Source organism: Lepus europaeus, chromosome 5 (genome assembly GCF_033115175.1).
Source record: "Lepus europaeus isolate LE1 chromosome 5, mLepTim1.pri, whole genome shotgun sequence".
In the NCBI taxonomy this organism is placed as follows: Eukaryota; Metazoa; Chordata; class Mammalia; order Lagomorpha; family Leporidae; genus Lepus; species Lepus europaeus.
In genome coordinates, this window is record NC_084831.1 from 22,964,746 (window position 1) to 22,989,029 (window position 24,284).

Sequence of the window (24,284 nt, forward strand, 5' to 3'; positions counted from 1 at the left end):
AGGAGGACGCCACAATTTCCCATTGCACTTCACCATTTCTTCCTTACACTCAGGGCGGAGCAGAGAGGTGTAGCAAGACATGGACACCGCAGGAGAAGCGGCCTCTGTCGGCCACAGTGCCAGCGAGGTCTGCGGAGCTGAGGTTCATCCCAGGCCGTCTGCTCCAACCCTGGGCCTCTCCTAAAAGCCTCCACATTTCCACATCTCAGGCATCGTCTCCTGGCCGTGGACTTGGAATTCTCACACTCAGTGTTTCAGCAATCCTTTCATCTCCTCTCTACCCCAACTTGCCTCTCACGGTGCTCCCAGTCTCCAGGACTGGGACAACTCTCCCAGCCACACAGGCTGGAGACACTGTGTCTCCTGTTACACGTTGACGAAGAGTTTACTTAAGAAAATACCCTAGGTTTGGAGTGGGTGTTATGGCGCAGTGGGTTAAGCTGCTGCCAGCAACACCAGCATCCCAGACGGGTGCAGGTTCGAGTCCTGGCTGCTCCACTTTCAATCCAGCTCCCTGCTAATGCACCTGGGAACATACCGAAGATAGCCCAAGTCCTTGGGCTTCTGCCATCCACATTGGAGATCTGCATGAAATTTCAAACTCCTGGCTTTGACCTGGCCCAGTCCTGGCTTTTGTAAACATTTGCAAAGTGAAACAGTGGATGGAAGATCTCTCTCTCTCTCTCTCTCTCTCTCTGCCTTTCAATTAAATAAATAAATCTTTTTTTAAAAAGAAGTGCAAAGAACAATGCACAGACCAGCAGCTGCACACAGCTCCTGGGGGCTAAGTGGTGAGGGTAGGCCAGTGGGGAATAAGGGGGTGCGAGGACATAGGTCAAGAGCTGCCCAACCCCAGGGGCCCACCGGGACGCCCTGGAGCTGAGCTCCCTGCAAAGCAGTCACAGCTCCTCTCAGGGGAGCCTTTTAAAGAGACTTCTCTTCTCTTCTGATTTGAATAGAATGCGGTTAAACATGCAGGCTGAAGCCGGCTGCTCCCGGAATTACCTCTGGGTGGGAGGGGAGTGCTAAGCAGAATTGCCGCTATTGTTGTTCCTTGCAGATAATTACCCATTATGCAGCAAACCCCAGCAGGATTTTAATCGTCGCTATTAAAATAACTACTTTCACTGTCTCTTTACAAATTAACCTCCGGGAGGTGTAATTAATGCCTGCGTGGGAAGGTTTGCTGGACTGGGACCAAAGCTGTGGCCGGGATGGAGAGGAGGGCCCAAGGGACAGCAAAGAGGCTGGGACTGGGGTCCAGGGACTTGGAAGTCCTGGGCCCCAGGCTCCATCCAGTGTCCTGTGACACTGAACATGTCCTTCACCCACCTGGGCCTCAATCCCCTTCCCTGTAGAATGAAAGTGAACCCCTGATCCCCCAACTTCCCTGGGAGAAACTTGTCCTAGTCAGAGTGCCTGCTGTGCACCTGTGCCACCCGCCCCAGCATGGACGAGTCCCTCAGCACAGCGTGACTCAGGATGGGCTTCTCTTCTTTCTGTTATTCTGTTATTTTATTTTCCTTTTAAAGAATACAGTTCATGACCCCCTTTTTTCAAAAACAAATATTTATTATTTCTTTATTTCAAAGGCAATGTGACAGGGAGAGAGAGACAGACAGAGAGAGCATCTTCCCTGTACTGGCTCACGCCACCACATGCTCGCAACCACCAGGGCTAGGCCAGGCCAAAACCAGGAGCCAGGAGCTCCATCCAGGTCTCCACACAGGCAGCAGGAACTCAAACACTCGGGCCGCCATTTGCTGCCTCCGGGGCACATTGGCAGGAAGCTGGCTGGAAGCAGAGGCAGGGCTTGATCTCTGGCCCTCATCGTGAGATGCGAGTGTAGCACAGGCCCCGCCCAGAGATGCTGTGCCTGGGCTGCTGTGAGCAGTGCTACAGTGCACAGAGCAGTGCGAACATCCCTGCAGACCCACTGACGGCCTCTCCTTGGACCTGCAGGTGCACTCGGCGCATTGTGGACCCACAGCAGCTCTGGTTCCGGTTTTTTGAGGAGTCTCCGTCTGGTCTCCATGATGGCTGTGCTAACGCTCCCACCAACAGAGCCTGCCCATTCCCTTTCCTCCGTGTGTTGGCCAGCATCGGTCATTTGTCATTTGTCCTCTTAATACCACTTCAAAAAGTTCACAGAGAAACTGAATTTAAAAAGAAGTTATTTTCAGTGTGAAAGGAGTGTTTGTCATCATATGGTCTTTCTGAAGAGCCCTCACGACCTTACTCTCGATGTGCTGGCTCCTGAGAAGGGAGGACAGGATAACAGAGGGGCTGGAGGGTTCTCGAATGTCCAGGAGCAAAGAGTCCACAGGATTCAGAGCCACACAGCACTGAGTCTCAGCAGGCTCTACCTGACCTCCAAAATCTCCGTGACCCCCATCCGAGCTAGGGTGACACCTGTCTCACAGGGTTGCCCTGCTAGATGAAAGGGAAAGCTGTGGGGGGAACAGTGCAGCCCCGGGACAGGGCAGACACTCAAAACACAGTAACCGTGGGGACTAAGAAGACAGCAGGGTTGTGAGAGAGATGCTTCTTGCCTCTGTGTCCCCTCTGTGTCCCTTGCCTCTGTGTACCTGGGAAAGTGTGACAAGCCCTTGTCCTGATCAGGTAAAGCTTGACTGTCTTAAGCCTTGCCAACGGAGAATGCAAGAGATATTCAGTCCAACGTCCAGAACATCCATTTCCTGTACAAGACCCTGGGGACAACAGGGTGAAAGGGGTCTCTCGCCCTCGCTTGTGTCTCCCTGCCCCAGGCCAGGTCACTGCGTCCCCACCACAGCCACAGGGGGGCCTCATCCCCCCATTGTACAGAGGAGGAAACTGGAGCCCAGAGCTGTGACATCAGTGCCAGAGCCGAGAGCTTACCTTCTTCCTCTGTAGTTTGATTGGTCAGCGTATCGCCTTGTTTTTGCCACGTTTCCCGTGGTGCGTTGTATGGATCAAGTTTTCATGCCTTTTTTTCCCCTCTGCTGGTTTGGAAATTGTACCTCCTATTTCTCTTCTTCATTGGTTAACTTTCTATTTCAACAAAGCACACGCGACTTAACACGGCCTAAAGTAAATCAGTGCGTGTCACGTGGTCTGTCTTGGTGGATTTTCAGTGTAAGGTTGAGAGCAAGGCGTGTTCAGCTGGTACTAGGAGGCGTGGTCTGCACATGTCAGTTCAGTCAGGCTGAGTGGTAGCGAAGCTTTCTGATGCCTGCCTTGTCGGAAATCAGCACAGCGGTGCCGTGATGCATGGCTGCCCGCCCCTCTACTTTTCCCTGGCAGAATCTTTGGAGTTGGCTTCTCGTAGAAGACATAGAGTTGAGTCTTACCTTGTGCGTGCACTTGGATGGCTTCTGTCTTTTACTTGCTGTATTTAGACTAAATCACAATTAAAATGTTGGTCTATATATTTGGCCTCATCTCAGCCATCTTTGTTAACTGTTTCCTGCTTACTGCCAGAGGCGGTAATTCCCTTTCATCTTCACTGGATGTATTAATTATCCTTAATTTTAAAAGAAATTGTTGGGATTCCCTGGAGTTTATAATACATCCTTTCGCTCGCCCAAATGTCACTCTTCCATTTCACATGTAGTAAACAACTCTCAACAGAGTGTTCCCGGCCACCCCCACCGCTTCCTGTCTAATGCTGTCAATCATTTCACATATCCGTAATAATCGCCTAACATATCATGACTGCTGACTTTGAGCAACTTAACCAAAAAGTCATAGAGTCAGAATAATAAAGCATTTGCTTTCCTCCTCGTTCAGTTTTTTTTTCTCCTATATTCTTCCTTTCTTTATGTGGATCCAAGTTTCTGGCCCTATCAGTTTCCTTTGGTCTAAAGGAAACATTTCGCTATTTCTATGGCACCCAAGGGTTTCTCCACCCTCAGCCTCCAGCAGTGAGCCAAGAGGCTCAGCCGACGTTGCTGCCGGGCCGGGACTCCAGCAGCTCCTGCTCCGGGCAGGCCGAGCTCAGCAGCGACCCTGGATTCACCTGCTCCCCAGAGCCAGGGAGGCTGCTTGCTCTGCAGCCCGGGGTCTCTGAGGGAACCGAGAAAAGCTGTCCATTTCCTATTTGTCCAGCTTCTTGTGTGGGAGTGGAAGTGATGCTTTCCAAGCTCTCCCCGTGTCCCGGGGCAGCAGGAAGCCCCCCGGCCTGCTTTGCATTGTACCTGCTCAGGTTGTTCCTGAAACTGCAAGTTCAAGCCATTCGTGTGATCCACGAACAATCTTGAACTTGTCCTTGTCTCCTTCAGGGCCCCACAGCCCTCCTCCCTATCTTCCTTCTCCCTTCTTTTCTACGGTGCATTCACGGTGTCGTCCTCTCACCTGTATGCCAGGAACTGCTTGTCTCCATTGCTCTACTCTGCACTTTGAAGATTTTAAAAAACTGAAATGATTATCAGTTTCATGCTGTGACTTTCTAATCTTTTTACATTTGTTGATTTTCTTTATTTGAAAGTCAGGGAGAAAGAGAAAAAGATCCTCCATCTGCTCGTTCACCTGCCGAGTGTCTGCAGCAGTGGGGCGGGGCCAAGGCAAAGCCAAGAGCAGGGCACTCGGTCTGGAAGGCAGGGACCCAAGGACCTGAACATCACTCAGCTCTTGGGTATGGGACACAGGCATCCCAAGCAGTAGCCATTAAGCCAACACCTGCCCTGCTTTTACTTTTTTGTGTCTCTTCTATTCTTTGATTTTTTTCTTTTATTTTTAATCAGTTTAAATACATTTCTGTTACAAAAGTTTCTTTCAAAATTTTTTTGAAGGGAAATACAGAACTATCTTTATTTAAAAATACATTAAAAAACAAAAACAGGTATTGGTACCCAGCATTTAGTTACTAACGACACATCAGTTACAACAGCGCCTCTCAAGGGCAGGAGTCTCAGTCTGAGAGGACGCAGGCCAGGGCTTTCCAGACTGCTGCTTGCAAGTGTTGTGCTCACAGTGGGCCCATTCAGCAGATTTCTCCTTGTCGGCTATTACCCTGGGTTTGTTAATCTCAGGAGGGATAAAAAGTAAATCAAATTCCGTGATGCCAGTGCAAAACTCCAATAGAAGCCCTAAAGCAGCAGTGGTGTAAGTCCATAAAATACAAACACATTTTTAAAGACACACTGCTCAGGCCAACAAGGCTGCAGTTTGTTTGACTATTTCATGGTAGGGGAGAAGGCGGAGTGTTGATGTAAAAGCCCTGATATCAGTAATGGGGATGGTGGAGTCTGCCAGCAGAGGAGAGGATGGCAGGCAGGCTGGCGGCATCACTTCACAAGAGTTGGAATCCTCGCCAGAAGAGTTTGACTCCTCTTCCAGCTCCTACTTCCCGTATCCAACCACGTGAACACGGAGCATTTTACTTCCTGGTCCTCTGTGAGCCTTGAACCAGTTGACCTGGTCTGATTTTGAGAATGACTTCAGTGCTTCAATCTCATGGGCAAGCCAGTCAAAGAGATACTGCTGTGTCACCACTACGTTCCAGTTCCTATCCACCTCCTCACCGAGGTGGGTATCCTCACACTCTTTCAGCTTGATCAGAGCTGTGATCTGGGTGTTGAATGCATCTTCAGTGAGGTTCTCGATCTTTTCCTCAAAGCTAGAAAGAAACTCTTCCATCTTCTTATCAACAACCTCAGAGTTGTATTTGGTCGCCTGAGTCCCCATCATGACAGAGAATCCGAGAATCCTGGATGTGTTCCTACAGGTAGGGTAGACATGGTACCCAAGGGTCTGCTTGGTTCGAAGGAAGTCAAAACAAGGCTCTTCCATGTACATCACAAACAGCTCCACGAGAGTGTATTCTCTTAGACTCCTGGTGCCCGACTGGCAGTACACAGCGACTTCAGAGTTGGCATCACCCTTGTTCAGAGCTCTCACTTGCACAGCTGGTGGCCACTGGGCAGCTCAACCACCTAGAACTGCATCTACGGTGCAATCTCCTGCTCCAAAGGCACGAAGTTCATTTTGTCAACAACATATTTCAGGAAATCCATAGACTCTGTGCTTGGGACATTCCCTTGTACCAGGCCTTCAACAAAGAGCTGAGATTTGAATTCTTTGACGAAGCTCAGCAGAGAGTCCAGGAAAAGGCCATCCATCAAAGCCCAGTATTTGTCAATCATAGACCAGCGGGCATATTCCAAGATTAAAAGCCGCACATCTTTGGCCAGAGTCTCAGGCTGGATGAGGATGTTAAAGTAGGTCTTCTTCAACTGCTCAGTTACCATTGTAAACACAGCTGGTGTGGAGTTACACTCAGCTAAGTAGTCAGTAATGAGCTGGAAGAGTAGAGGTAGTTTGTGGTTGAATCCCTTCACTCGAATAATTAAACCGTGTTCTCCAGCTACCAGTTTATACTCCAGCTGTGCCACATCAGCTTCATAAGCTGGTTCCGCAAGGTTGTGGGTGGGGATATTCACAAAGACATCAAAGAGGACCACATTTGCAGCAGATTTCTGTATCAAAGGTGAGATCAGATGGAAACGTACATATGCTTTGGGGATTTTGAATTTGGTGTCTTTCTTATCCCACAGGCAACCTTGTGGAGTATTCACAATTTTAACAGGATATTCTGTTTCAGGGCAATCAAAAGCTTTCAACGTGAAGTCTGTGGCTACGTACTTGTTTTCAGCTGGAAGATGAAGTTCTGGATAGAATTTTTCTATTATGTCCAGCTCTTTGGGTTCTTATGTCTTCCTGATTTTCACAACTACTAGCTCTCACGCATGGGAAATGCTTTTCTGTCTGGTTTTATGATTGGGGATTTTGAGTTCATCTCTAGTGGAGCTTTGTCTGAGAAACGTCCTGAGGGGAAGATGTGCCCCCTCCCCTGAACCTTCTAGGTTGGCTTCTGCCAGCTGCCTCCTAAGTAGAGTCTGCCTGGGGTCAATTACGGGGGAGCAGCTTGGTTTGGGGACTCACGAACCACATCTCAACATAAACTAAAGCCATAGACCCAGCAGCAACCTCAGTGCCTATAACCAGCAGAGGTTCTCTTTCCTCTTTAAGACCAAGCAGACCCGGAAAGCTCCCCTGTTGTTTCCGGGATCTTGGAATGGATTCTTCCTCTTCTACACTTGATCACTGAGGTTCAGCCCCTTGAAGGCCCCAGATGTGTGCATTGCACTCAAGACCTCATCCTCTGCCCCTGCATCAAACCCAAGCCCTCCGCAGGGGACCAGGAGTGTGGAGCTTGTTAACACGGCCTGTGACTCGGAGCTGCCAGAGCTGCCGTATCCGGCCAGGCACCTGCCAGCCCTCTGCTTGGTGGGGCATCTCCACCCTGGAGCTCTTCCTTTCTTTATGGCCATATTTGAGAAACATCTTTAAGACTTTTTTAAAAGATATACTTTATTTACTTGAAAGAGTTACAGAGAGATAGAGACAGAGAGAGGTCTTCCACCCACTGGTTCACTCCCCAAATGTCCACAATGGCCGAAGCTGAGCCAATCCGAAGCCAGGAGCCAGGAGCTTCTTCTGTGTCTCTCACATGTGTACAGGGGCCCAAGGACTTGGGCCATCTTCTATTGCTTTTCCAGGGCATAGCAGAGAGCTGGATGGGAAGTGGAGCAGCCGGGGCTTGAACCGATGCCCATATAGGATGCTGGTACTGCAGGCCAGGGCTTTAACCTGCTGTGCCACAACGCCAGTCCCCATCTTTAAGATCTGGAGAGAGAACATTTTCAGAAGCAGAGGTCAGAAGCTAATCTCCAAGCTGGACCTGTTCCCTACCCCAGCCACCCCGGGGCAGATGTCCAGTAGGATACCTGGGTCCGTGCCCAGCACAGGGAGCTGGAGTGTGAACACAACCTCAGGGACCAGCAGGTGCACTCATTACCACCTTGTGCACCTGTGGGTGTCTGTGTGGATGGGTGTGGGCATTGTTCCCCATGCCTGGGCTGCTATGAGCAGGGACAGGAACTTTGTGCCTGAGGCCTGGATCCATCACAAACAAATGTGGCTTTATAGGGCACTGAATCCCACTCCTAGGAGCATGCGTGTGAGCTGAAGTAGAAGGAAGGCAGCATAGGGCTGTGCCGAAAACCCGGGCCCTGGCATTTCTGAGATACGGGACTTGGAACAAGTTGCTTCTTCTCTCTGAGCCTCAGTGCCTTAGTCTGTAAAACGGGGATAATGCGCATCACCTTAAGGGCTGCTGTGACAAATACCTGGGATCTCACGCTTCCAAACACACCTGGGCGGGTGTCACAAATGCTTTGTGCTCAGAGTAGCATCAGATAGATTCCAGCTCCAGATGCAACCTAGAAGGTGATGTGTGCACTGGGCCTTGAGACAGGTGGGACATGGCGGGAAAAGCTTCCCAGGCAGAGGACACAACACAAGCAAAGGCTGGCATGCTACAGAGGACGGAATGTCCCAGAATGTCCCAGAAGCAATGAGAGGTTCAGAGTGGCCAGTGGGGGCGGGGATGATGGCTGTACACTTGATAGAAGTCTAAGGGAGAAAATTAGAGAAAAACAGCCCTGGAGGTCATAGTTGGTTCCAAGCTGAGGTTGGACGAGAGGAGCAGAGCTTCTGTGACAGCAGCTAGCAAGGAACAGGGGCGTCTGTGTTCAAAGGAGTGGGGCGTTGGAGGCAGGGAGCCAGCCCTTGCTCTGTGTGTAGTGGTGAGCACACAGGACTCGGCAGGTGCGAGAGGCGGGGACAGAGTCTGGAGCAGGACACATAGGATCGGCTGGCCTCACAGCAGGGCGCAGTGTTAGCCACTATCTCAGTTAATCCACAGTCAACACGTGCTGGGGAACCTTGAGGTCCCAGGCCCTGTTCTGTGCATGCATTGACTGATTTAATCCTCATGACAACCTCAGGGAGTCCATGCCACTCTTATCCTCATTTACAGCAGGGGCCGGCAGAACCACGTTGCAGGGGTGGGCAGGGGGCGTGCCACAGACACAGGAGCCAGGCAGGACGGAGTTCAGATCCCCATCTGCCCCTCACTGATGGAGTGGCCTTGAGCAAGAGACTGGTCTCTGAGCCTCCGTTTCCTCCTCTGAAAAATGGGGCCATACAAGGTGAACCTTGCAGGACACAGGCACAGTACAAGCTGCAGGCCCGGGTGTCTTTTCCCTCCCTGAACCCCCGGTGAGTGCCAAGTCCCCTGCCAGGCAGTTCTGGGCATAAGTGGGGTCCAAGATGCGTAGAGGAGGATGGCAGAGCCTGAGTGGGGGAGGGGTTGGCTGAGCTGCCTTCTGCAAGCTGCCCCGCAGATGTGCTCCAGTGTCACTGTCGGGGTCCACGCCACAGCTGGTCAGGGACAGCAAGTGTCCAGCCCAGCCCACAGCCCCCAGCTCCCCCCTGTGGGGGCTGCTGAGGAGGGGCTGGGCTCTCACAGCTGGAGGTGGCCTCCTAGGGACCAGGGCCTTACAGATGACTTTCTAATGAAAACCACATTTGCATCCAAACCAAAGGGATGTTGTCAGCAGCTAATTATCCCTTGTCAACAAGTGTGTGCCCAGATTGCGGGTTTCATTTCCATAAAACTGTGCAAAAGCCGCATTCCTGGTCACTCAGTGCCTTGCTGGAGTCCTTGCTTGGTTTAAGTGGTGGGGGGTGGGGGGGGACAAGGTTTAATAAGCAGGTCTCTCTGGCGCGTTGGAGTTAAGGCTCTTCGCAAACAACAGTACAGTCCATGATGTCATTTAAGCAAAAAAAAAAAAAAAAAGACAAGGAACGCAGGCTCCAGAGGTCTCTGGGCCTGGCGAGAGAAGGAACCAGGAAGCAGAACTCCCCCACCAGGCCCCAGGCAGCTCCTGGTCTCTCCCTGCAGCTTCTCTCTGTGCCTCTGACTCCTTCTCCCCGCTGCTTCCTGGCTGAGCGCACTGCAGAGGTGTCCACCCCTCCCGTCCCTGAGTGTGTGACACAGCCTTTCCATCAGGGACCTGGCACACCTGAGTGTAAGTACTGCCCCGCCTCGCCGGGGTCCCCGAGCCTGCCTCTTATCCTCAGAGCCGTGGGGCCAGCACCTGCCTTACCCACGTCTCCCCGGGTTGACTGACAACATGTGAGTGAGATGCACTGCAGGGAATGGGTGGGTCCTGTCGTTACCATAGCAACACAGTCTCCTGGGCACAGTGCCCCCCACACACACTAGGGAGATAACAGGGGGTCAAGGGGTCAAAGATGTCACGGCCACTAACCCCTCCGGGGGGCCAAGAGACTCAGTGCAGGTGCCGTGTGATCTCAGCCCTAAGCCGCGAGCCCACATCTGGCTCTCAACGGGGCCAGGTGGTTTCTGATCCCTGGGAAGGGTGGACACCTGGGTGCCTTCCCAGCACCCATTGCAGGCCTCCCTCTTCGGGTGGCAGCCTTGACCTTGTCCCTGTGCCCTGGACTCCCTTAGCCAACCCCCTGATGCTGCTAAGCCCTGCGCCCGGCCAGAGCCTATCAGCACAGCGGTAGTTCAGAGGTGGGTCCGTCGAGAGGAACCAGGACATCTGCACTGCGGCGGAGAGAGACGATGTCGCCCACTGAACGGGAAGGAAGAAGCCTGTGGCTGGGGTGCACGCGGAGACCATGGGCAGCCCCATGAGGCTGGTGCCCTGGGTAAAGCACCAGGCCTGTGCTTGCGAGCCAGCAAATGGAAGATCTTTCTCTCTGTCTCTCCCTCTCGCTCTGTCACTCTGCCTTTCAGCTAGATAAAATAAATCATTAAAAAAGAAAGAAGAGGGCCGGTGCCGCGGCTCACTAGGCTAATCCTCTGCCTGCGGCACCGGCACACCGGGTTCTAGTCCCGGTTGGGGCGCCGGATTCTATCCCGGTTGCCCCTCTTCCAGGCCAGCCCTCTGCTATGGCCCGGGAGTGCAGTGGAGGATGGCCCAGGTCCTTGGGCCCTGCACCCCATGGGAGACCAGGAGAAGCACCTGGCTCCTGGCTTCGGATCAGCGTGATGCGCTGGTCGCAGTGCACCAGCCGCAGTGGCCATTGGAGGGTGAACCAACGACAAAGGAAGACCTTTCTCTCTGTCTCTCTCTCACTGTCCACTCTGCCTGTCCAAAAAAAAAAAAAAGAGGAGGAGGAGGGAGAGGAGGGACGCTCAGGGAGTCTTCCCAGGTAACAGTCACAACCCATCCATTCATTCATTGACCCACCCATCCAACCAGTACGGGTTAAGCACCTCCTCCACTTCAGTGCAGGGTTCACGTCCAAGGGACATAAGATGGAGCCAGGAAAACAAATGAGAAGGAAATTAGCAAATACACAAGACCGCTTCTGAGGATGCCAAGGGTTCCAAGAAAATTAAGCAGAACAATGTGATGGTGACTTGCTCAGGTGTGGGGGAGACAGATGCCACTTTGTCTCAGGGGTCACAGACGGTCTCTCAAAGCAGGTGGCATTTGGACAGAGACCTGAATGACAAGGAGGAGCAGCCATGCTAAGGTCTCGTACCGGGAATTCCCTAAAGAAAGAACAGCAAGTGCAAAGGCCCTGGGGCAGGAATAAGCTTGTTATGTCCAGGGCAGAAAGGAAAACAAAGGAGCTGTCTCCACTCAAAATTCAATCCCATTCATGGACTTCTTATTGCAGGTCAGCCGCTGGTCTAAGCACTTTGCTTGCATTGACTATAATCTTCCAGCAAGTCCAGGAGGTTTGCACCATGATCTTCATTTTACAGACGTTTTGATTCTGAGGCCTGGTGAAGTTTATTAAAGAATTTAAGGTCCAAGGGCTAATAAATGGCAGAGGCTGGATTTGAACTCGGGTTTTCATATGCCCGTGTCCATAACCGCTACCTGGTACTTCCTCCTCCTGAGAATGCTGGTGACAGCCTTTCCTGTGGCTTCTGGAGGCTCCTCCCCTGGGCGGGGCTTTCTAATCCTAACCCTAACCCTAACCCCTAACCCTAACCCTAACCCTAACCCTAACCCAGCCTAACCTAACCTAACCTCCAGCCACATGGGCAGCTTAGGGTGCCCACCACGACCCTGGCAGGGAGGGCTGCTGCTCTGGGGGTCGAGGGATATTTTCAGTCCCAGGGGGTGTCGGCCACTGACTGCCACGGCTCTCCTAAGCTGTGCTCTCCCATTGGCGGCACCGCTAACGCAGGGGATTTTGCTACAACCCAGCTGACTCCTGTGTCTCCATCTCGATTTGTTCCAGGCTCGAGTGAGGAACAGAATTGCCACTTAGGGGTTGGCGCTGTGGCATAGTGGATCAAGCCGCCGCCTGCAGTGCTGGCATCCCATATGGGCACCAGTTCGAGACTCAGCCGCTCCACTTCCGATCCAGCTCTCTGCTGTGGCCTGGGATAGCAGTAGAAGATGCCAAGTCCTTGGGCCCCTGCACCTGCGTGGGAGACCCGGAAGAAGCTCCTGGCTCCTGGCTCCGGATCGGCGCAGCTCCAGCTGTTGCAGCCAATTGGGGAGTGAACCAGCAGATGGAAGACCTCTCTCTCTCTCTCTCTCTCTCTCTCTCTCTCTCTTCCTCTCCTCTCTGTGTAACCAACTCTGACTTTCAAATAAATAAATAAATATTTTTTTTTAAATTGCCACTTGCTGGCCGGTTGAGCCTCAGGAGAGAGCACAGAAGCGGGCAGGTGCAGCTGGGTTATCAGGCGTTGAGTTTTCTTCCAAGTGCAACCAGAGAGAGGCTGGCTTGGCAGGTGCCATTCCTGTCCGTACAAGAAGAAGCTGGACAGACTGAAGGCCAGCGGCTTTCCTGGGCTCACCCGGGAACTGAGGCTGCCCCACAGACTGGGCGCAGGTGCATGCCGAGAGGCTGGGCCCAGAGCACAAGCCCGGCGCTGTGGTCGGCGGGGAGCGCTCAGGTGCAATTCCAGTGGGCTACCGAGGCTGAGCGTGCACCAGGGACAGGGCGGCAATCCACGGGGCCTGCCCGGCTCAGAGGCTCCCAAGCCTTCCTGGACTTCACCCCAAAAGCGCTACTGGAAGGGATACAAATAGAACACTCACAGGCCCAGGGAGGAGGGCCTCTGACCACACGCGGGGTGAACATGCGCCTGCGGGCTGGTGGGCGCGTGAGGCGTTCTCGCGTCTCTGCGTGTGCCTGGGTCCACACGTGCGCTGGGTGCACCTGCACAGCTGTGTGCACACACAGAGGGCTCTGGGCGGGTCCTGCACAGGTGCTTTCAACAGGGCCCCAACTCCCAGCCCGGGGCCCCCAGTCCCGGGTTCTCCCTTCCGTTACCAGTGTCGCCCACAGCCACACCCCCGCCCAGACCCCTTTCTCTCCAGCTCTGGCGTTCTGAATTCCGACCACTTCTTGCAGTTTGGACCATGGCTTCTCTGTTCCTGCCCAGGTGGCAGCAAAGGCAGCCCCGCCACTCATTCAAGCAAATTGTATTTTAACTCCCTCGAGCTCTGTTCACTTCCTAAGGGGCCTTGGATTCCTGCAGGGAGAGGAGTGCACCGCCTCACTCGTTAGCCACTCCCCCAGCACATGTCCGGCTCAACTGCAGAGGGGCCATGGCCCCTGGGTCCATCCTGCTGGTTCCGGCAGCCTTGAGGGGAGCAGGCAGACCCTCACACAAGGGTTTGCCCATGCTGGCCCACGCTCCTGTCCTCTGCCCCCTCACGCCTTGGCCCTGCGGGAGCCTCTTACCTCCCAGCGCCCTCCACTCAGGCTGGGTCCCCACTACACTCCCCAACCTGCGGGCAGCAAGTACAGAGCCCAGTGTCCCACGTAGTCTGTGCCCTGTGGGGTTCCCAACAGAACAGGATCAACTCCCATGACAGCCACAACTTCACCAAGAATCCAGTGGGGTGTGGTGAGAGCCGGCGGGGCCCCTGCCCTGGTGGGGGAGGGCAGGAGGACCAGAGGGAACCACAGGAGTCAGCCAGGTGTGAAGTCAGCCAGGCAGAGGGAAGACCAGGTGTGCAGACTCCATGGGCTCGAGGGGAACTGACAGGAGCTGAGGGTGCGGAGGGGGCGGAGCCAGACTGCCGGAGGCCAAGGCCTCTCAGAACCGGAGACTTTAGGGGAAGGACCTGCAGGAGGTGAAGGAGAGAGCGGTGGGGCTGGGGAGAGGGAACGAGGAGGGAGTGGTGTGAGGGGAGGCCAGGGCTCCTGACGGCTGGGAGGGCAGGACCCGGGGCGCTGTCATCACAGACTGCGCCCTAGAGCAGTGAGAGCTGGACGCTGGGAGCAGAGCAGAGACAGCTCCACCCGACTCTCACAGGTCACACTGGCGGCTTCGGGGAGGGTGCATGGAGCCAGAGCAGAGCGGGGACCAGCCAGCCAAGCGGGAGGCCACTGCAGGATGATGGCGGGACCAGGGCGGGAGCCTGGAGTGGCGAGAAGATCCCGGATCGGGGCGTGGGTTGGGATCAGGCAGGCAGGCAGGACCAGCCACTCGCTCGCTCGCTCGGAACGCATCAGGAATTATCCGTGATTAGAGCTCCGCCCGGCTCCTCTCCGTGTCTCCTGGCAGGGATCTCTCCCAGCAAAACGCAGGCTTCGAGAAGATCAAAGAGTGAAGGTCTTTCACGGAGACACCCCTCGAGGTGCTACTGCTGATCGTCTTTTAAAAACTGCTCGAACTTCAAAAGGAGGAGGTTAGCAGAAACATTAAGGCAACAGAGTTTTCGAGAAGAGATACCAGGGTGGCAGGGGGCCAGCCGGAGCCTCGGCTCAGAAGGCCCCAGCCTGGCTCTGCACCAGGCCAGGACACAGCCGGCCTCGCCGATGTGGGCCCCCAGAGCCTTCGTGCCACAGGGGCCCTGAGACCTGCGTGCAGGTGAGCGGAGGGGGCGTGTCCCTTCCAGGTGGGCAGGCTGGCCACTCTGAGCCCCAGGCTCCCCATCCCCCCTTCCCTGTCAGTCCCTGACCTTGCAGAAGCACAGGTGGCGATGACCTCAGACACAGCGGAGCCCAGGTCGGTGAGAGCCCTGGGAAGAGGGGTGCAGGGAGGCTGTGACAAGCCAGGCCCTCCCTGCTGACCATGATGGACAGGCAGCAAGAGGGAGACAGCAGCTCTGTGGTTTCTGGGGGATTCGCCCCTGCATCAGTCAATCACGCGCTGGCTCATCCTGCCTGTCACAGCAAGGTGACGGCCATCATGAAGACACACTCGTATATGGACAGAGAACGGGCAGCCAGGAGGCGGGACGTCGGAGGACCTGCAGTCCATTTTATAGAAATGCTTGCACTTCCCAGACGCTTCCCAGTGAGACCATGTTGCTCATGCGTAGGGGAAACGTCCGGTTATTAACAAGACAGCCTGGGCCCTGGCCGAGCCCCCCCGGCCCCGGTCCTCTCCCTCATTGCAGGCTCCTGGTGCGCCCGGCCTCAGCCCTGACCAATTAGCCGTCCATCGTCTGTTGTTGTGCTCTGTAATTGCCTGCCCTGCAGAATTTTGCAGTGCCATACACGGTCTTGCTCCCAGACATTTCAGATCCTGTTTCATGGCCTCAAGGCAGAAGCGGAAGGCGGGATCTTTTGTGCACCTTGTGGGCTGGGAGTAACCAAAGCAAATGAGAGTCCAAGGTTGGGGTGGAGGGGGGTGCCTGAAATCAACACCTTCCCAGGAGCCCAAGATGCACACTCAGAGCCCAGGAGCCTGCGTCTGGCCGACGCGCCCTCGCGACATCCTCACATCAGTCACTCTGACCGTGCCCATTTCACAGACGGGAAAACTGATGAGGCCGACAAGATTAAGTCCAGCCCCCACCCTGTAAGGCAAATGCCATTACTGTCTGAAACTCACAAGGGAGGGACTTAGCTCAGAGAGGTTAAGTACCTCGCACAAGGCCTCCCAGCGTGGAAGTGGCAAGGCCCACACTGGCACCCACAGCCTGTGGCCTAACCGTCGGGCCACACTGCCTCCCTTCCCGTGCCTGGCAGGAGAGCGCTCAGGCACCGCGGGGCTGAGTGACCGCTGTGTGGTCGGGAGGGGGCGGCCTCTGCCCTTGCCCGGTTCTCTCCCAAGCCTGCACCTGCCCGTCTACGTCCTGGCACAGTGCCCTGAGAAACACCTCAGAACCCCAGGGCTGAAGGAAAACCACCCAGCCTGGCGTGTAGTCGACCCCCGCAAGGGCCCAGCCGCTGCCCCCCTCACGCTGTCATCTGTCACCTGGCCCCTCGGTCTGGGGCTGCCCTGCAGGCCAGGGTCACGGGGAGCTGGCCCTGCTGCAGACCTGGCCTCTACTGTCCAGCAAAGGAGAAACCTGGCTGAATCTCTGGTGGGCGCCTTTTCCGGTTTCTCTTTGTTTCCCCCTGGAATCCAGCCCCTTCCTGAGCAAGCTGCTGTTTCACTCCCGTTGTACCCCCGGCGCGCACAACATTGTCAGATGCTTAGTAAGGATTTGCTGCGTGGATGAAAGCTTTGGTTTGATCAGATCACGTTGTATCTGCCCCACCAAGAGCCCCCTCTGCAAGCGGAGAGGATGGGGGCCCCAAATGCTGGAGTCTGGGCTTTTCCAGCAGGCAATGGGGAGCTATTGAGTGTCTCTGAGCAGGGCAGGGCCGGGAAATCTGAGCTTCCCAGGCTGGTCAACAGCAGAGGCTCCAGGAGGCACCTGGAGATGCGGCCGGCCGGCCTCCCCAGACCCACAGCCGAGTCTCAGCTGCAGCCCCTGGAGTCTACGCTCTTTTTAAAGTTCCCCAGGCAGCGCTGATGGAGCTGCATCTCCGGTCGACGCTTGGGAGATGCTGCTGAGGGTTAGCTCATCTGGGAGGGCTAGAGAGGCCAGAGCAGGGCCAGGCGAGGGACAAGGGACGGTGTCGCCACAGCTGGCCAAAGCTGGCACTGGGGACCAGGCACAGTCGCTATCTTCACGATTCGGCGCTCTGGTTCAGCCATACAGGCCCGTTTCCATGGAGGGGGTCGGGAAACTCAATGGATGGGGCTCCAGGCAATGAGCCCCTAAAAGGACAGAAAATCACCCCAGGAGCCCTGAGCTCAGCCAGCCCTCCTGCTCCCCCACACCCAGATCTCACCCTCTGCCCAGGGCCCGGGAGCGGGGGCTTCCCTGCGGTAAGGGAGCCGCCCCTAACCCCATGAGGCTTCTTCCCAACCTTGCCCCTGGCCCTGTTCGTGAGGTCCTGGACATGTGCCCCCGCCCCCTCTCCTCTGCCCAGCCCCCACTCCACCCCAGTCGCATAGGTTTCGCTCAGGTCCCCCAGGCTGCAGAGCCTCTGCCACCTTAGGGCCCTGACACACAGTGTCTCCTCCACCCGGGGGCCACCCACGCACTCAGCCGAACCTCTAGGAAGCTGGGAGGGCCAGCAATGCCAGGAGGGTACAGATGGACCCAGGTCTGCATGGGACCTGGGGGGCGGCCACAGCCAGGGCCTCCCCAGCAGGGCTGGGCTGCAGCCTCCGTGCCCCTCCCCTGGTGCCTGCAGTTACTACCCTACCTTGTGTTGCAGGGCGGGGAATCATGGGAGTTAGGGTCTGCAGGTGCTGTTGAAACTATGAATATGGCCATCACCCTGCTGCTGTGGGGGTGGGGGTGGGGGTGGCTTGGGGGGGCCCTTCCAGGGCTCCTGGTCAGGGAGCCCAGAGTAAAGAAGTATTTCCAGTGAAATTTGCCGACAGAGTGAGAGATCTGCCAGTCCCAACCTGTCCCCTGATGGTCGCGGCAAGAGCTTTGGCAAAATCCAGTTTTCCCGCAGACAAGTGAGATCAACACGTTAGCACAGCTCTCTCCTCCCGACAGCTCGGTGAGCCCTGGCAGGTGACCCTGCCAGCCGGTGCCAAGTTTTCACCTCGCCTCTGCCTTTGCCCAGGGAGAGGCTCCTCCGGGAGGGGCGGGGGCGGGGTGGGGCAGCCAGTCCTGGGGCTGCTGGCTGTCCCTGGGGGCATGGCTGCAGGAGAGGAGGAGGGGAGAGGAGGGCTCCTCACAGAGCCCAGCTGAGCACAGAATGGGCTCTGGGACTGGGCGGCCAGGAAGCGGGGGAAGGAGCCCCGTGTTTGGTGACCAGGCCTCCTACAGCACTGCTGGCTCCCAGGAGGAGGAGCCTGGCGCTGCCCCTAAGCTGTGACTCGCTCGCTCGCCGAGACTCCCTCCCTGTTCCAGAAGCAGCCGCCCCTGTGATGCTGGGGGAGCTGGGTCTACAGGACCAGCCAGGGCCAATCACGCGGCCCATCACGGGGCTGGGACATTGGGGTCAGGGCTCAGCCCAGTGCAGCCGGGAACTGTCTCCTTGTCTCTGGGCAGACTCTGGCTGAGCCTGGTCCCACCTCCAGAAACAGGAAAAGCAATCTCAGCTGTCAAGCCCCGGGCTATTGGCCCATTTTACAGATGAGGGCACTGAGACCCAGAGCAGGAAGCAATGTGAAAATCCCCACTGCCATAAAGAGCAAAAGTTGGGGCACAAACCCAGTCTGACCAGCTCCAACTCATGCTTCCCCCCGCCCTTCCCAGGGCTCACTTTTCTTTTCAAGAGGGGGCTGACCAGGGCCCAGCAGATGTTTCAATGATAAGACAGTGGCTATGGAGCTGGACAGAGGCCCCTTGCCCCATCCTGTTTGCCCAGGACCAGCTCCCACCCCCTCCCAAATGCAGCCTCAGTGCCAGCCTGGGCTGGGAGGAGCCAGTGGGGCCAGTGTCTTCCCCAGAGGTGCTCCAAGCCCATTACGTGGGTCTGACACATAGGTCGGCATCGGCTGTGCCAGGGTCAGGGTCGATGCCTCCGCAGGCCGGTGCCCTTGACCAGTGTCCCCCTGAGCGTCCCGATGCTCGGCCCTCACCAGTCACCCAGCGGCCTCGACAGCCCCGCCCCAGCCTGTCCCCTCCCACCTGTGCATCAGGTGCCTGTGGGCCCCCTCCCAGCTCCTCCCCCAGACTCCCAGCTACTCCATCGCCCCCCAGTTTAGACCCTCAAGGGGCTCCTCAGGTCTCCCAGGATGGAAGCAAAACTGTTGTCACCCCCAGGATGACAGGAACCCACAGGACCTTGTCCTGTGCCTGCCCTGCCCGAGGGGGCTCCTCCCTGCCCCCCACATCTCCATGGCTGTGGACCCAGCTCCATCCTGCACACCTCACTCTTCTGAGCTGAGCCCACCCACGCCTCACAGTCCTGGCCAGGGCGTCCCTGCTGCTCCTGCGCCCACCGCGGACCCACAATGGCTGCAGGTGTCTGTGACCCCCCCCAGTCCTGTTTGCAGACACCCTCCCTCCCCCTCAGCGGCTAAGACTGCCTCTGCTCCCCACCCCGAGCTTGGGCGCCTGCCTGGCAGTCCCCATTCCCCAGCCCCAGGAGTACGGCGGCGTGGCAGTCCGGGCGACAGGGCCGGAGGCTGTGTGTCTCCTGAATGACAGCGTCAGGGAGCTGTTCACACTGCGGAGCCCGGGGAAGTGGAGGGAGAACTCAGACGAAACGCAGAGGCAGTGGAGAGGAAGGAGAGATGTGTCAGGGAGATGGATCCTTCACTCAGACATGAAAGAAATATGCTCAATTACTTTCTGTTGCATTTCATTGGGATGGACTCCTCGTCCTTGGCTGCCTGCAGGCCCCAGATTACCCAGAGAGAAAGCACAATGGAAGATAAGGGAGAACAAAAACACAGACAAGAACGGTCCTGAAATCGAAATTATTTAGACAGAAATGAAAACCAGCATTGAAACAAAGATGCCACGTCGCACCACGGCCCTAAGTGCTGATGCCAGGCACCGTGGCCGCACCAGCCCGAGTCAGGGAGCTCAGACTGCCTCCTTGGACCTGCCACCACCAGGCTGTGTATGACTTGGGCCAGCTCTCTGCCCTCATTCTCCCTAAGTCCCAGGGGGCGGCTCAACAGCAGCACTATTGACATCTTGGGCTGGGTCACTCTGCATGCTGGAGGACCCCCCTGTGCCCTGCAGGAGGCCAGGCCACATCCCCAGCTGCCACCCACCAGACAGGCACCTGCACACCCGCCATATCCGCTCTGACAACTGAGAATGTCTCCAGGCTTTGCCGCATGTGCCCAGGGGAGCAGAATCGCCCTGAGTTGAGAAACCTGAACCAGATTCCCTCTGAGTCCATGTAGGAGCGGGCAGAGCAGGTGGACCTAGCACAGGGCCTGGGAGGCCCAGAGATGCCCACTGGGAGTCAGAGCCCCCCCAGCAGAGCCCATGGATGGATCTGGATGAAAACACAGCGCTGGCACAGGTGCAGGAGAGACATTCTCACTCCATAAGGGAGAGAGAGGTAAGAAAAAGGGGGACAAGTCCCAAACCCAGCAAGGCGGAGTCCCGGAGGTCCCTCTGGGCCTAAGAGCAATCCTCTGGCTTTGGCGCTCTGCCCCCCAAGCCCACCGGCGTGGCTGCACCATCCCCAGGATTAGAGTGCATGGGGAGGGGGTCAAGCCCACCCCTTGGCTGGGGGCAGGGGGAGGTTAGCCCAGCCCCAGTCATGCAGCTCAGCTGGGCAGAATCCCGCCTTTGAAACTAGAGGCAGCCCCATCTCCCCAGGCCTGCGCACCCTGGGCCTGCGGTAACGGCAGCAGCGCTGCCCGCCTCACACCCACCTTTACGATTCTCCTCCCTCTTCTCGAAGGAGAGCACATGTTTGAGGCCAAGAACCTTCCTGCGAAATCCCAGAGGGCCAATGATTTTTCTTCACTCCGTTCGCCCCTTCCCTGGCCCCTGCACCTCAAACCGGCAGTGTTGTTGCTGACGTCATTCCACCGCTGTCCCTGGCCTACCCTGAGGCGGCTGGGTGGCTCGCCAGTCTCACTCATGATCTCTTTATCAAATGGTTGCTCAGCAAACCTTCATGTTATTTTCAAAACGTGTTTTCTTTGTTTTTTTTATATGATAGGCTAATTTTCCAAATCCAAACAATTACTTCTGCAATTCAGCTCTCTCCTTTCGCATTGTACTATAAGTAGCCGAGAGGAACCAAGCGGCTCCTTCGACACTTTGCTCAGAAATCGCCTCAGCTAAATACCCGGTTGCATCCCTCGCCTGCCCCAAAACGCCAGAACAGCACTCAGCCGAGCTGCTGCCACCTGCACAGACTACCTCTCCTCACCCTGAGACCTCGCCAGAATTGCCGTCAGCATCCAGCCCCTCCCAGCACCCCACTCCAAAGCTGCTCCCCGTTTTAAGGCATCTGTGGCAGCAGCACCCTGTTCTCTTCACGTTCGTCTCAAGGCTGCCGTAATGAAATGCCATAGACTGGGTGGCTTCCACAGAAACTTATTTCCTCACAGTCCTGCAGGCTGCAAGTCCAAGTTCAGGGTGCCCTGGAGAGGCAGATGGCCACCTCCCCACTGTGTCTTCTCATGGCCAAGGAAAGAGGCCACACTCTCTGGTGTCTTAGAGGAGGACTGAGCCCTTAGGAGACCTCCACCCCATGAGCTCATCAAACCCTAGGTACTTCCCAAAGCCCCTTCTCTAAATACCATCACATTGGGCACTAGGGCTGCAACAAGGGATCTGGGGAGAACACCAACATTTAAGTCACAACGCCTCCCCATTATAGGTTGACCCTATCAAGCTGACAAAGCAATGACCTGGAAGCGTGCAGAATCCTAGCAAAAGAGGCAAAAATCAGCTAATATGATAACGACGGACACCTAGGGAAGCAGCAGAACCTGTGGCCTGGTCCAGGCTCTTTCCAGCCACCTGAGGACTCCTGAGGACCCCAACAGTGTCCCCCAGGAACAAGTCCTGTGCCTGGACTGGTGACCTGGCCCTGCCTGACCTCAGCTGAGGGACAGAGCTCAGTGTCCCCAACACTGTCTCCGGACCTGAGATTTGCAGTTCCTCTCCCCCCCAACCTGAGCCCCAGATACGAGCTTCTGATCCCCCCACACAGTGCATGCCCCTGTGGCATCCCCCAAGACCACCCAGACCCCCAAACGCCACTCCCCATCTGTCCCCAGCCTGCCTCCCCTGAACCAGAGTGGCAGGCAGCCTGCGCTGTGCTGACATTGGCTAACAAGACGGGAGGGAGGCAGCACGCTGACATGGTCATGAACCTGGACTCCGTGGTCAGACCCGTGACCCTGACCAAGCTCCTTTACCCATCGGAGCCTGAGCCTCCTCACCTGTGCAGCGACATCAAAGATCCCCTTTCTGGACGAAAGCACAGGTGCTGTATGGGAAGTGCTGTGTGGGGCTGGCAGCTGCCGCACCCTGTGCTACAGCCCCTCACAGACTATGGGGAGGACGGCATCATTGTTAGGTTCAAGTTCTCCCTGTCCACACCCCAGCTCAGCCAGTCCCCCGCAGGCCTCGGAGAGAAATCTCACCTCCCGATCATCAGGTGAGGACACCGAGAAGGGTGTGGGAGGGGAGGACTGAGTGCTTTGCCCAGTCCGCAGGTCAAACCCACACCTGCCGACCCAGCTGCAGGCCCTGCCCATGGCTCCTACCTCATGTCCCTTTGGCCAGTGGTGGAGCCACATCAAGACCTTGGGGCTAGCGCCTTCCTCTTTCCCAAACTGAGCCATTCCCTCTGAGCCTTCGTCTCTGCATGGCTTTATTAAGAAAGATAGGGTATGTAAGTTGAGGGAAGTGAAGGCCCTAACCAGACCTCAACTTCAGGACCATGGTGACACCCCCAAACCTCAGTGCACCTGCCTCAAACCTCAGTGCACCTGCCCAGACATCATTGCACCTGCCCCAGACCTCATGCACCTGCCCCACCTCACTGCACCTGCCCCACACCCAACTGCACCTGCCCCAGACCTCACTGTGCCTGCCCCACACCTCACTGTGCCTGCCCCAGACCTCACAGCACCTGCCCCAGACCTCACTGCACCTACCCCACACCTCACTGTGCCTGCCCCCACCTCACTGCACTGCCCCACACCTCACTGCGCTGCCCCAGACCTTACTGCGCTGCCCCACACCTCACTGCGCCTGCCCCACACCTCACTGCGCTGCCCTACACCTCACTGCACCTGCCCCAGACCTCACTGTGCCTGCCCCACACCTCACAGCACCTGCCCCAGACCTCACTGCCCTGCCCCACACGTCACTGTGCCTGCCCCCCACCTCACAGCACCTGCCCCACACCTCACAGCACCTGCCCCACACCTCACTGTGCCTGCCCCATACCTCACTGTGCCTGCCCCACACCTCACTGTGCTGCCCTACACCTCACTGCACCTGCCCCAGACCTCACTGCACCTACCCCACACCTCACAGCACCTGCCCCAGACCTCACTGCACCTACCCCACACCTCACTGCGCCTGCCCCACACCTCACTGCGCTGCCCTACACCTCACTGCACCTACCCCAGACCTCACTGTGCCTGCCCCCCACCTCACAGCACCTGCCCCACACCTCACAGCACCTGCCCCACACCTCACTACACCTGCCCCAGACCTCACTGTGCCTGCCCCACACCTCACAGCACCTGCCCCAGACCTCACTGCCCTGCCCCACACCTCACTGTGCCTGCCCCCCACCTCACAGCACCTGCCCCACACCTCACAGCACCTGCCCCACACCTCACTGTGCCTGCCCCATACCTCACTGTGCCTGCCCCACACCTCACAGCACCTGCCCCACACCTCACAGCACCTGCCCCACACCTCACTGCGCCTGCCCCACACCTCACTGTGCCTGCCCCACACCTCACAGCACCTGCCCCAGACCTCACTGCCCTGCCCCACACGTCACTGTGCCTGCCCCCCACCTCACAGCACCTGCCCCACACCTCACAGCACCTGCCCCACACCTCACTGTGCCTGCCCCAGACCTCACTGTGCCTGCCCCACACCTCACTGTACCTGCCCCAGACCTCACTGTGCCTGCCCCACACCTCACTGTGCCTGCCCCACACCTCACAGCACCTGCCCCAGACCTCACTGTGCCTGCCCCCCACCTCACAGCACCTGCCCCACACCTCACTGTGCCTGCCCCAGACCTCACTGTGCCTGCCCCACACCTCACTGTACCTGCCCCAGACCTCACAGCGCCTGCCCCACACCTCACAGCACCTACCCCACACCTCACTGCCCTGCCCCACACCTCACTGCGCTGCCCCACACCTCACTGCGCCTGCCCCAGACCCAGGAACCTGACATTAGTAACTCTCCTCACACAGCCTGGAGGAGCAATGGCCATCAGTCTTGGGTTCCAGGATGGGCTTGGTTGAAGCTGACAGCACTCAGCTCAGCCTGGCATTTGCAGGAAGATCTGAAGCAGCGGAGTGCCCAGGAGGCTGGGCCCAGGAGGCGGAAGACCTCTGCTGCTCTCCTCTGCACCGGCTCCTCCCACAGGCTCCTGCCAGCCACTGTCAGCCACGTCTTCAGCCACCAGAGAGAGTGTAGCATCACCGTGCCAAGGCCTGGAGGCCATGAGTGGCCCAGCTCTGGGCAGGTGCCTGTCCTCATGGACCAATGAGTCACGGCTGGAAG

The 24,284-nt window shown here is 56.8% G+C and overlaps 1 pseudogene; it reads right to left on the minus strand.

The window, feature by feature from the left end:
* Window positions 1–5,156: 5,156 nt before the first annotated feature.
* Window positions 5,157–20,589, minus strand: LOC133759040 (nardilysin-like; annotated as a pseudogene).
* Between the last annotated feature and the right edge of the window lie 3,695 nt (window positions 20,590–24,284).